The 12540-nt window shown below is 40.8% G+C and overlaps 1 protein-coding gene across 1 annotated transcript in view; it reads left to right on the top strand.

The window, feature by feature from the left end:
• The first annotated feature begins 401 nt into the window (after positions 1 to 401).
• LOC140480086 (volume-regulated anion channel subunit LRRC8D-like) overlaps positions 402 to 12540 on the top strand; it is a 58216-nt gene continuing 46077 nt past the window's right edge. The window contains exon 1 of the mRNA XM_072574718.1: positions 402 to 532. The gene's annotated coding sequence lies outside the window, so the exon portion shown is untranslated. The remainder of the gene's footprint in view (positions 533 to 12540) is intronic.

Genomic DNA, 12540 nt, shown 5'->3' with positions numbered 1-12540 from the left:
CAATGATTTTATATTAAATTGTAGCCCATCAACGATGAGCGGTAAAAACATTTACCGCTGGAAACTGAGCAAGGATTACTCAACACAAGATGTTAACTCTGATTTCTCTCCACAGCTGCTGCCAGACCTCCTGAGTTTTTCCAGCAATTTCTGTTCTTGTCTGATTTACAGCATTCACAGGTCTTTTGGTTTTTAATAATGGGTGGCATTTTCATTTGAAAGAAAAGGTAGGAGTAGAAATTTTCAAGTAATTTATTTTAAAATCTGTAACAGTTGTTGTCATCAAATGCCATACTAGTGAGAGAGAAATAAAAGTAAACATTTCCAACCAGGGAATGCTTTTCGATGGAATTAGGATTATGTAATCCAGTTTTTGTTTAGAGTTTTCTGGTTTCTTTTAGGTACCCTGCCCTCTGGCACAGCACTTTTGAACAAAAGCACGCCTCTGCAGCTGTGTACTTATTTCAGAATGGGACCGACACTTTAACAGCCTCATCTGGTGACGGTGAGCAGCAGTTGACCAGTTAACCAAGTAAGTTGACCACCTCCTGAGTTTGTGTGAAATGGAATTTAATGGTACTGCTGTATCATTCACATTGTTTCATTATTACTTTATTGTAGCAGGGACTTCATATTATGGGGTGGGATCTTCCTTGTTGTTTAACTAAAGTGTGTGAGAGACAGAGCCTATCCACAGCTCCTATAAACCAGGCCAATTCCCTGTTTGTGCACTTTTTTCTACTTCCTTTTTTCTATAGATGGCCCCAGAGTCTGCATGTCATTTTTGCACACATCATAACTGATTTGGACTAACCGGCAACTTTGACTCACTGCATCTAGCAGTTGACCTTGCTATCAACTTGCTTTCACAGCTATTGTCACATCATGAAGCTCTGTTCGACGCCCAATCTTCTGTAGCGTGTAGGAGCAATAAAAGGTAGCAGTCCGGTGTCAGCCATTTTAATTACTGGCTGTGCTACACCACACCTGGCGTACTTGGAGCAATTCTGGCACAATGCCTTGGGAAGAATAGAAACATAGAAAGTACGTAGAAGAGCTAGAATATATTGGCCTTTGGAAAGACTTAAACACTGTTTTACCAAAAGGATGCTGAGCTCTAGGGACTAAATTACAAAACAAAATTACCCAGCCAATGTTGCATTTCATAGAGTTTAGAAGAATGAGGTGATCTGAGTTCACAGTTAATCTGGCCAACCAATAAAAGGTATTCTTGAATGACCAGCAAAAGCTTATGCCTAGCACTAGACCTTTTCAGGAGTGAAATGGAAAAACCTTTCTCTACACATGTGAGTGAGTATTTGGGAATACTCTTCCATAAATGGCAATTGTTGTTATATCAGTTGTTAATTTTTCAATCTGAGATTGATGGGCTGGTTTTAACTGAAAGTATTAAGGAAATGGGAATTGACCATTTATTTAGATCTTGTCCCTTGGCACTAAATGGGTCAACTCCTGTTGATGGTCTTGTGCTAATGTTGCATTCACTCGCTTGTTGTCCATAGTTAATTTCTGTGAAGAAATCACATTGATTATATTTAGCAACAGACCTGCAAGAAAAGGTATATGTGATGGATGAAAGGGTCAGTTGCAAAGTGGAGGGATAGGAAACCAAGAATGATGGTCAATGGATATTTTTTAGGTTAGGGTAACACATGTCAGGGAGTTCCCCAGAGTTTGACATTGATACAGTTGCATTTCCTGATCTATCTTAAGCTAGACCTTGACAAGGAGGGGACAGTTCCAACCTTTACAGGTTATCTAAAATTTGGTCACATTATAAAATGTGAGGGCAGGGTGTAACTCCAAAAAACCATCAAGTTGGTGGAGTTGGCAAATAGGTGGCAAATCAAGTTCATTGTGGAGAAGTGTGAGATGATGCATTTTGAAAGGGAATACTGTTCAGCTGGTTCTGCTATAATGTGTAGTTCTTCAACACTAATTTGCTCTAACGCAATTGAAGAATTTAGACTGTTCTTTGTAGAATGCGAACTTTCCTTGCCTGTATTGGCAATGATGCAATTTAAACCCCATGGGTTTAAATGGAATGGCTGTTGTGCGATTTTCTTATAATGTGAGATGGCACAAGAGCTAAACTATATCGTGTTATATCAGAACTAACTAAATGGCGAGACAATATAAAATGGGCGCTACAATGCTTAAGGTGCAGGAGCAGAGGGACCTGGTTATATATGTGTATAGATCAGTGAAGGTAGTGGGACAGGTGGAGAGAGGTAGATAAAGCAGGCATATCCTGGGATTTATTGATAGGAGTGTAAAGCACAATAGCAACAAGGTGATGCTGAACGTCTACAAGACACATTTTTGACTTCAGCTGAAGTATTGTGTACAGTTTAGGATGTCCCTCCGTAGGAAGGATGTGAATGCAATAGAAAGAGTGCTGAAGAGGTATACAAAAATGGTTGAGAAACTTCAGTTATGAGAGTCGATTGGAAAGTTTGGGTCTGTTCTTGAAGAGAAAATGACTTGATAGAAGTTCTCAAAATCAGGAGATCTGGATAGAGTAGAACGGGAGAAACTGGTCCCAGTAATAACAGGACTGATAACTGGAGGACACAGATTTTGAAGTGATTTGCAAATGTAACAAATGTGGTGGGGATGGCAGGGTGAGGAGAGAAAATTCCTTTTTCACACAGTATGTGGGCTGGGTATGGAATGCATTACCTTGAAGCCTTGTAGAGACAGATTCAGTTGAGACATTAAATGTTTCCATTAAATGTTCAAGGGTATGGGCTAAAGGCTGGAGATGGACAGTAAGTGTAGATGCATTTTTTTTTGCAACCTAAATATGCAATACCTGTCATCACCTGAGTGGCTAGTTGCTGTGAATGTATTTGAATTAAGCTTGTATAAGATGATTGAGAAAGGAATTTCTTCTGTAAAGGATTGCTTTTGGAATTGATGGGCTTTTACTTTAAGCTGTGTTTTGAAAGCTTTAAAATTGCTACATAAGTAATGTGGTTTTTTTTGTCCTTTTTTGGATGATAACATTCTATTTTATTGTAAAAATCAAAATTCCAATATTATGTGCTTGCGTTTCAGTGAAAACCCACTTTGCTTTGGTTTGGTCTTAACAATATATGATCTGTCCAGTTAGGTTGTACAATCTGTAACAGCTTTTGTCACCTTGGTTGACTTAGTCAGTACATGCGCCATCTAATCTCTGGAAATACTGCTGCAATCAGACTTGACAATATGTGAGGTTAATTTGTCCAAGGAATTTGTTCTTTTAAACTGTCACAATTTACCCTGCAATCAAATGTCTCCATCCTGCTGTTCCTTTTCAGAAAGTGATAGAGACATACAACATGGAAACAGATCCTTCGATCCAACCAATCCATGCTGACCATAATCCCAATCTAAACTAGTCCCATCTACCTGCACCCAGCCCATATCCCTCCAACCTCTTCCTATTCATATACTTATCCAAATGTCTTTTAAATGTTGTAATTCTACCCACGTCCACCACTTCCTCAGGAAGTTTATTCCACACATGAACCACCCTCTGTAGGGAAAAAAAAATGCCCCTTGTGTCTTTTTTTAAATTTCTCTTCTCTCACCTTTTAAAGATGAGCCCGTTAGTCTTGAAATCCCTCATCCCTGGGAAAAAGCAGCTATCATTAACTCTATCTATACACCTCATTATTTTATAAACTCCTATAAGGTTGCCTTACAACCTTCTGTTCCTTCTGTACAGTCACAAGTAAACATCCCCATTCCTGAATTGAGGAAGGGAAGCTCATTGATGAGGTGGCTGAAAATGGGCGAGCCTAGGATGCTAACCTGAGGAACTCCTACAGAATGTCCTGGAGCTGAAATGATTAACTTCCAACAACCACCATGTCTTCCTTTTGTGTCAGATATGACTTCAACCAGTGGAACCCTTTCCCATAGTTCCCATGGATGTTGGTTTTGATAGGGCTCCTTGATCAAAAACTGTAACTCTTATGCCATCCCTGTCAAACATTGGAATAGGAAAAGGCAATACAGCCCATTTAAACTACTCTGCCATTTAATTGGATTATGCCTGCTCTGTATGTTGACTCACTTGGCTTATTTTTTCTCTTTTTTTTTTCCATAATCCATTAACTCTTGCCTTATAATTTTTTTTCAATTTATTCATTTGTGGGATATGGGTGTTGCTGGCTGACCAGCATTTATTGCCAGTCCCTAGTTGTCCTTGAGAAGGTAATGGTGAGCTGCCTTCTTAAACTGCTGCAGTCCACCTGCTTTGGGTTGACACCCACAATGCCCTGGAGGGAATTCCAGGGTTTTAATCCAGCGACAGTGACAGAGCAGCGATATATTTCCAAGTCAGGATGGTGAGTGACTTACTGGGGGACTTGTAGGTAGTGGTGATCCCATATATCTGCTGTCCTCATCCTTCTAGATGGAAGTGGTCATGTATTTGGGAAGTGTTGTTTTGAAGCTCTTTGGTGAATTTCTGCAGTGCATCTTGTAGATAGATAGTATATACAGCTGCTACTATGTTGAAGTTTTCGATATACCCCCTAGCCTCAGGTGTTGCCCCTGAGAGAGAAAGTTCTAAATTGTTACGGTCCTTCATTTTGTGTGAAGAAACGTTTCCCGACCTCACCCGTGAACAGCCTAACTCGCGTGTTGAGGCAATTCTCCCCACTGATAAAATGGTTTCTCCCACTCTTCTTTCTGCCAGAAACTACTAGAAACTCCAAGGTGCTCCCATGAAGTAGATGCATTGCCCAGTTTCAATGATCATTTCACTTTGATATGCTCTGTCATTCTTTTTGTATGGACCATAGAACATTACAGCGCAATGCAGGCCCTTCACCCCTGACCTGTGAAACCAAACTGAAGACCAACTAACCTACACTGTTCCATTATCATCCATATGTTTATCCAATGCCCATTTAAATGCCGTTAAAGTTGTTGAGTCTAATACTGTTGTAGGCTGGCCGTTCCATGCCCCTACTACACTCTTCATAAAGAAACTACCTCTGACATCTGTCCTATATCTATCACCCCTCAATTTAAAGCTATGTCCCCTTGTGATAGCCATCACCGTCCACGGAAAAAGGCTCTCACTGTCCACCCTATCTAATCCTCTGATATGTCTCTATTAAGTCACCTCTTTACCTTCTCCTCTCTAATAAAAACAGCCTCAAGTCCTTCAGCCTTTCCTCATAAGATCTTCCCTCCATACCAAGTAACATCCTAGTAAATTTCCTTTGCAAAGCTTCGACATCCTTCCTATAATGCAGCGACCAGAACTGTACGCAATACTCCAAGCGCGGCCGGACCAGAGTTTAGTACAGCTGCAACGTGACCTTGTGTCGAAACTCAATCCCTCTTCCAATAAACCTAACAAAACGTGTGCTTTCTTAACTACCCTGTCAACCTGGGTGGCAACTTTCAGGGATCTGTGCAGATGGACACAGATCTCTCTGCTCATCTACACTACCAAAAATCTTACCATTAGCCCAGTACTTTGTTTTTCTGTTGCTCCTTCGAAAATGAATCACCTCACACTTTTCCACATTAAACTCCATTTGCTACCTGTCAGCCCAGCTCTGCAGCTTATCGATATCCCTCTGTAACCTGCAACATCCTTCCACACTATCCATGACTCCACCGACCTTCGTGTCATCTGCAAATTTACAAACCCATCCTTCTACGCCCTCATCGAGGTCGTGTATAAAAATGACAAACAGCAGAGGCCCCAAACCGATCCTTTCAGTACACCACTAGTAACTGAATTCCAGGTGAACATTTGCCGTCAGCCACCACCCTCTGTCGTCTTTCAGCTAGCTAATTTCTGATCCAAACCAGTATATCACCCTCAATCCCTTGTCTCTGTATTTTCTTTTTGCAATAGCCTACCGTGAGGAAGCTTACTGAAATCCATATACATCACATCAACCACTTTACCCTCATCCACCTGTTTGGTCACCTTCTCAAAGAAACATTCCATTTACAAATATATTTTAATGACCATAATACTTCTAGGTGTCTGCGTTCACCAGGGAGTTTTGAGAGCTGTGTGGACCAGCTAGAATTCATCTTCCCATTTTGATGCAGGTATTTGAACAGTATCTCAATCTGCTGTCCTTGTTCTCTTTTTCTCTAAATTGTGACTTATCTAAATTTTCAATCTGGCTCACTGGTATTTTTGCTGTTATTGAAAGTTCTTATGACCAATGATCACTTGTTTAAAAACTATTCTGATGCATCTCATTATGTTCCTGCGGTTCAATATTCATCTATTGGTGAAGTTTCCTAAAGCTTTACTGACCTTTCAGTCCAATAAAGAGCTTGCATTTGTCTAGCACACTCTTCACACCCTGGGATGTCCTAACTTTTTTTTACATGCTAATGGGTTACTTTTGGAACGCAGCCACTATATGATGAAGTAGGCAGAAGCAGCAATTTGTCATGTCTTGCAAACAGCAAATTAATGTTGTTAAATCTGTTAATCTGTTGTTGGTAAAAAGCAAAGTGCTGAAGATCTGAATGAAAAACAAAAGTGCTAGATGAACTCAGCAGGTCTGGCAGCATCTATGGAGGGGGTAGCCGAGTTATGCTTCACAATGTAAACTCTATTTCTCATTACACAGTTGTTGGTGAGTCTATTTTTGGTATTTGCAGAGTGGGGAATGCTGCTTTGATTATAAGGAAGAGATGAAAAAACTACAGATATTGGAATCCAAGGTAGACAAGCAGGAAGCTGGAAGAGCACAGAAGCCAGGCTGTACCAGGAGGTGGAGAAGTCAACATTTCAGGTTACACCTGTAACTTTAACTTCTCCCCCTCCTGATGCTGCCTGGCTTGCTGTCCTCTTCTAACTTCCTGCTTGTCTACCTTGATTATAAGGAAAACCCCTTAGAAATTGGATGGTACCCTGGGGGGTCATTTGTACATTAATCTCAGTGGATGGATGACACATTAAACAGAGGATGGTTACCTTTAGCAGTCTAGCACTCCCTCAACCTTGTGGTGAAGTACTTAACTTGGGTCATGTTCTGAAGAACTGGAGTGGAGTTTGAATGCTTCTAACTATTTGATTTGAGTGGAAATACAGGCAACTATGCTATGTCATACATCTCGGAGTGCTTGAAAGTCAATTACAATGGTAATCCCTCCTGCTATTCCAAAGGGACAATGGTTGAATTCTCTCTCTCTCGTTGGAAATGGTCATTGCCTGGCCTGAATATTACTTGCCTCTTATCAGCTCATGTCTAGATATTGTCCAGGTCTTGCTGTAAACTGATATGGGCTTTCAGGAATCGCGAGAGTCAGGGAGGATCATAGAGAACTGGAAAATCACTAACATGACACCCCTGCTTAAAAGGTAATAGGGCAAAAGATGGAAAATTGCAGGCCAATTAGCTTAACCTTGGTCATAGGCAAGATTTTGGTGTCCATGAAGGATGAGATTTCTGAATACTGGGAAGTGTATGGTAAAATAGGGCAAAGTCAGCATGGTTTCATCAAGGGGAGGTCATGCCTGACAAATTTGCTAGACCAAGGAGAGGCAATGGATGTTATCTACCTGGACTTCAAGAAGGCCTTTGACAAGGCCTTTGTACAGGAAGCTGCTGAGTAAGATAAGGGCCCATGGTGCCACAGGCAACCTGCTAGCATGGTTAGAAGATTGGTTGTCTGGCATAGCCTGGGGATAAAAGGATCTTTCACAGAATGGCAAGTGGTGTTCCACAAGGCTCCGTGTTGGGACCACAATTTTTCACTTTATACATTAGTAATCTAGAAGAAGGAACTGAGGGCATTCTGGCTACATTTGCAGATAAAACAAAGATATGTCCAGGGACGGATAGTATTGAGGAGGCAGGGAGGGTGCAGAAGGATTTGGACAGGTTAAAAGAGTGAGCAAAGAAATGGCAGATTAGAATATGGGAAAGTGTAAGGTTGTGCACTCTGGTAGGAAGAATAGAGGCATGGACTATTTTCTAAGTGGGGAGAAAATTCAAAAGCCTGAATTGCAAAGAGACTTGGGAGTTCTAGTCCAGGATTCTCTCCAGGTAAACTTGCAGGTTGAGTCAATAGTTAGGAAGGCAAATGCAATGTTGGTAATTATTTTGAGGATTTGAATATAAAAGCACGGATATACTTCTGAGGCTGTGTAAGGCTCTGGTCAGATCACATTTGGAGTATAGTGTGCAGTTATGGGTTCCCAATCTCAGGAAGGATGCACTGGCCCTGGAGCTTGTTCAGAGGAGGTTCTCTAGAATGGTCCCAGGAATGAAAAGCTTAACATATGATGAACATTTTGAGGACTTTGGGTCTATACTCAATGGCATTCAGAAGGATGAGGGTGGATCTAATTGAAACATCCATCATACTGAATGGCCTGGACAGATTGGATGTTGGGAAGATGCCTCCATTGGTAGGAGAGACTGAGGGCACAGCCTTAGATTAAAGGGAAGACCTTTTTAAAACCGAGATAAAGAGAAACCTCTTCAGCCAGAGAGTGGAGAAGCTATGGAATTTGCTGACACAGAACGCTGTGGAGGCCAGGTCATTGAGTATTTTTAAGACTCCGATAGGTTCTTGAGTATCAAGGTGATTCAGGATTACGGGGAGAATAGGGATGAGAAACTTTATCAGCCATGATTGAATGGCAGAGCAAATTTGATGGGCTGAATGGCCTAATTTCTGCTCTGCAGTCTGATGATCTGTTTCAGTATCAGGAACAGTGGATGGTGCAATGTTAGGCATTCGTCTCTGGAAAAAACTAACATTCTGGACTGGCTCTGTGAAGCTAAACTTAAGTTTGCAAATTTCTTTGGCCATTTTTTTTCCACAGATAATACTTCTGAATTTTGTTATTTTAAATTCTATCAAATCATTATCCTCTATTTCACCATCTTTTAATTATAAGTGAAGGGTAAAGTGCTTTCAATTTCCTGGTTTAGTGTCTGTGACAAGAGGTGAATATTTAATCAGTTGGCTGACATCAGAGTTGCTTGATATCTGGGAGATCCCCCTGACTTGGTGCCTGATTTGAAACTGCCTTTGGGATGGAGAATCCCACCCCACAGAGATCACTATGTCTTCGTGAGCAACTTTCTGCACCATCAAAGTGCAGTCAGTTTGCCACTAGCCGTAAAATGTCCCTGACTTGCCTCCAATTCTGATTAGTGTAACCTTTTAATAGTAGATTGTTTCCTGATTACTATTTGGGTTACAGTCATGTCTGTGAGAACCGTGGATAGGATGTACTTAGGAGATATTAGTTTCAAATCCTATGTGGTGTTATATTCCAAGTATTATGAGCTTTTAATTTGGCCCGTGTGTGATGGCAGCGGATGGGTATGTTTGGGCAGGTACTTTACATATCTGTTTCCTCCAAATGGATATTTGTCAGAAACCCTTCTTGCTTTTCAAGATTTCTTGCTAACGCTCCTGTGTAGTACTTTTCTAACTCCTTCCTTCTGCTGAGTGGGAACTGAACATCTTTCATTGAGTTTATCAGCACTAGAATGACTGCTGAACTTGTTGGGTTCTTCATTGTTGGGAAGGAGTTGCTCAGTGGACTCTGATGAACTTGTTTAATATACTTGAGTTGCATTTTTGCTGTTTCTTAGCTAATCAGTCAATCCTATTTGTTCAAAACCTTTCTTCCTTTACTCATCACTGTGACTCTACACGCTGTCAAATTGAACTTCAATCTTTTTGACCTTTTTGATACCTTTTTTCTTTGCTTTGCTAATTCCCCAGCCATGACTTAAGGGGTAAACTTTACTTCCTTCGTTTTCTTATGCTTGTAACCAGTAGAGTGCCACAAGGATCGGTGCTGGGTCCACTACTTTTCTTCATTTTTCAAAATGATTTGGATGTGAGCATAAGCGGTATAGTTAGTAAGTTTGCAGATGGCACCAAATTGGAGGTGTGGTGGACAGTGAAGAAAATTACCTCAGATTACAACGGAATCTTTATCAGTTGGGCCAATGGACTAAGAAGTGGCAGATGGAGTTGAATTTAGATAAATGCGAGGTGCTGCATTTTGGGAAATCAAATCTTAGTGGGACTTATGCACTTAATGGTAAGGTCCTAGAGAGTGTTGCTGAGTAGAGACCTTGGAGGGCAGGTTCATAGCTCCTTGAAAGTGGAGTCGCAGGTAGATAGGATAGTGACAAAGGCTTTAGAATATTGAGTACGGGAGTTGGGAGGCCATGATGCGGCTGTACAGGACATTGGCTAGGCCACTGTTGGAATATTGCATGCAATTTTAGTCTCCTTCCTTTCAGAAGGATGTTGTGAAATTTGAAAAGGTTCAGAAAGGATCTACAAGGATGTTGCTAGGGTTAGAGGATTTGAGCTATAGGGAGATGTTGAGTAGGCTGGGGCTGTTTTCTCTGGAGTGTCTGAGGCTGAGGTGTGATCTTTATACAGGTTTATAGAGTCATTAGGGGCATGGATAGGATAAATAAACAAAGCCTTTTCCCTGGGTTGGTGGAGTCCAGAACTAGAGGGCAGAGGTTTAAGGTGAGATGGGTAAGATATAAGAGACCTAAGGGGAAGCTTTTTCATGCAGAGGATGGTATGTGTATGGCATGAGCTGCCAGAGGAAGTGGTGGAGGCTGATACAATTGCAACATTTAAGAGGCATTTGGATGGGTATACGAATCGGAAGGGTTTGAGGGGATATGGGCCAGGTACTGGCAGGTGGGACTAGATTGGATTGGGATATCTGGTCGGCATGGACAAATTGGACTGAAAGGTCTGTTTCTGTGCTGTACATCTCTATGACTCTACCAAACAAGAATTTTCAGTGAGCCACAGAGATATTAGGATGGGTGGCCAAAAGCTTTAGTCAGAGTTGGGTTTAAGCATGTCTCCAAGCAAGACAGAGGTTTTAGGGTTGTTGGCAGTGATTAGTGATGGAATTGAAAATGAGAAGTGAAGCTTTAAGGTGGAGTCATTGCCTAGCTGAGAGCCAGTGTAAGTTGGTGATCCCGGGTTGTAGTAGTGGAATGTCTTTGTGGTTGAAAGTGTGTGTGTGTGTGTGTGTGTGTATGTGCGCCATCTCTATGCCTCAGCCAACTTGTAGGAAGATGTTTAATGTTATCAATTCCAACAAAAAAGAATTGTTATTAACTTAATTAATTATTTGTATAAATGTCGTCATATTTTTGCTTTTGAGTATGACACTCGATGCAAAGTTAAATCACTCTTTCACATTAACTTAGTCAAGTAGAACATATTAAAACCATGTGTTATTTATGTATCTATCACCTTGCAGTAATGTTAATTTATTACAGTTATTGGACCCATACATAAAATGGAATGCTGCTTTGAAGATGTCAGTCCCTTGAGATATGAAGACCTGGTTTAATTGGTCACATTGCAGGCTTGATGCAGGATCTTTCTTTTTGTGCCTTGTTTACGTGAAGTCCCCACCTTTTTTATTACAGAACATTCTGGTAACTTAATTGGATGAGACAAATAAATATCTAAATTAAATGTCCTGAGGCATGTATTTATAGCATTTTTAATTAAGGACGTAGCCAGCACACTTCCAGCTTGAACAACACAATCTTCTGAAAGCAATGACCTGATCTTTAAAAAAAGGTTAGCTGTGATATTTTGTGGAATATAAATCGAAGGCTGTGTCATAGTCACACAGCACAGCAGTAGACCCTTCAGCCCAACCAGTCCATGCCGAACCTAATCCCAAACTAAACTAGTTCCACCTGCCTGCTCCTGGTCCATATACCTCCAAATCTTTCCTGTTCATGTATCTATCCAAATATCTTTTAAATGGTCTAATTGTACCCATGTCCACCACTTTCTCAAAGTTCATTCTACCTGCAAACCATCTTGTGTGGGGGGAAAAAAAAATTGCCTCTCATGTCTTTTTAAAATCTCTCTCCTCTCACCTTAATAATGTGCCCCCAATCTTGAAATTCCCCTATGTTAAGGAAAAGACAACAACCATTAAGTCTGTCGATACTTCATTATTTTATAAACTTTTATCAGACTGCCACTGAACTTCCTATGCTCCTGTGAGAAAAGTCCCAGCCTATCTAGCCTTTCTCTTCAACTCAAACCTTCCATACTTAACAACATCCTGGTAAATCTCATCTGAGCTCTCTCTCCAGTTTCATAATATGCTTCCTTCCTACCCTATAATATCCCATCCTTCCAATAACTGGACGACCAGAACTAGACACAGTATTCCAGAAGAGGCCTCACCAATGTCCTGTACAACCCCAATATGACTTCAAAGGCAAAGTAGTGCCTTTTTTTGTCTTTTTTTTCCCCATCAGCCGAGTAGTAGGTGCAATGTGGTCTTTATTAAAAGAAAGTATCACTTTTTGAAGTTGGATTTTTGAAAACCTTGAAGCTGACTAGTCCTGGTACAGTCGTCATGTTTTCAAGTTCAACAAGTCAACTTGGGACACTATCCTATTGAGAGTCCTAAGAAAGCATATGATTTCAGCAACCTGGGTAGCAGATCCTAGCAGGGGATTTGATGAAAAGATGCGATTTTTATTTTTAAAA

This window comes from Chiloscyllium punctatum, chromosome 7 (genome assembly GCF_047496795.1).
Source record: "Chiloscyllium punctatum isolate Juve2018m chromosome 7, sChiPun1.3, whole genome shotgun sequence".
In the NCBI taxonomy this organism is placed as follows: Eukaryota; Metazoa; Chordata; class Chondrichthyes; order Orectolobiformes; family Hemiscylliidae; genus Chiloscyllium; species Chiloscyllium punctatum.
Note: the sequence above shows the minus strand (reverse complement) of the source record. Positions and strands in the feature narration are given on the sequence as shown.